Genomic DNA, 1544 nt, shown 5'->3' with positions numbered 1-1544 from the left:
CACAGACACACAGACAGACAGGCACACACACACACACACACACACACACGCACACAGACACACAGACAGACAGGCACACACACACACACACACACAGACAGACAGACAGGCACACACACACACACACACACGCACGCACACAGACACACACACACACAGACAGACAGACAGACACAGGAAGATGAAAGACACTAATGCATGTGTTCTTTTTATTTCTTTATGTTTTGAACTGAATCTGACGAATGAAAGTGAACCAGAGGAGCATCGTCTCCTCTTTTTATCTCACAACTTGCCGACTGCTTGTACTTTCATTTCTTTTACTTTAATTCTTAGAAATTAATAAGACTATGGAACAATATTCACATTTTTCTGCGGAACTATCCTTCAATTTATAAGAAATGTTTTTAAAATAAATGACCCGAAAATATTAAAGACAGTGAGTTTGAACACGACGACGGATGAGTGCAGTAGATCACGTTGACCTTGTGTATCAGATATTAAAAAATCTCTGAAGTAAACACAACGGAACTGAGAGTTTATCTGGAACACGAAGAGCAACTGAAGTCACCGTCGTTCTGTCACAATGAGGCTTTGCCGCGTGTTCTTGTGTCTGAGTGTGTTTCCTGATTGCTCTCATTCACTACACCTGTGCTCAATCACCTGTGCTGGGTTTCCCCTCTGCCAACCCCACACAGATACACTCCCCTGCTTTCTCTGCTCTGGTTGCCAGATTGTGTTTGTTCTTCTCCGTGTGTGCTTCGTGTCTCCAGAGTTCATTTCTTGTGTTTGTTTCTGTGACTTTGCCTTTTTTCGGATTTTGCTCGCTCCCTGTTGGAGTCGTTTAGAGTTCCTGTGGATGACTGCTTGGTGCCTGCTAAAGAACCTTGCCATCTACCTCACCTCGTCTCCGGTGTCTGTCTCTACGCCTGAGTCTTTGCTGTACCTTAGAGTCGTTACACATTCAGAATGATAATACAAATAATAGGGCAGTCTGTGGTTAAAGGAAGTGTTCAGTAGTCCTCTGAGCCTTCAAGCTTACGGTTTGATGAGAAGATCAATGCTGAAACATATCCGCAGGGTCAATATGAAACTGCAGTTGCTTAGCTTAGCTTAGCATAAAGACTAGAGACGGGGGTTGCCTGGCGTTGCCTGGCGTTGCCTCTGTGCGCTGATTTTCATTTTGCTTGTTTGATCCGAACAAAAACTAAAATTCTCTGCATTTCGTGTTGTTTGGTCTTCATCATGCAGCCGGTCTCCTAAATATTACCTGTTTATTACCCCAATAAAACAAAGCTGCACTGTGAATTATGTTTCAAGGATTTTTTTTTATCGTGGTTTATGATTGCTTTCGACTCATCACAAATAAGTTTCAGAAGAGTACACAGAAGTCTGCGTAGGGGTAGTCAGGGTGGTGGTTGGGTCAAAAAACACAAGGTTTTCACCGGGAGGCTGATGTTTGTGTCCGCTGTGAACTAAGTACCTATGTTCCATTTTGTTTGCTTTATGGTCTGTTTGACTCTAAATGGACCATAATGTACTAAATG

The sequence above is a fragment of the Anarrhichthys ocellatus genome, unplaced genomic scaffold (assembly GCF_004355925.1).
Source record: "Anarrhichthys ocellatus isolate YVR2014 unplaced genomic scaffold, GSC_Weel_1.0 scaffold132, whole genome shotgun sequence".
Classification (NCBI taxonomy): domain Eukaryota; kingdom Metazoa; phylum Chordata; class Actinopteri; order Perciformes; family Anarhichadidae; genus Anarrhichthys; species Anarrhichthys ocellatus.
Note: the sequence above shows the minus strand (reverse complement) of the source record.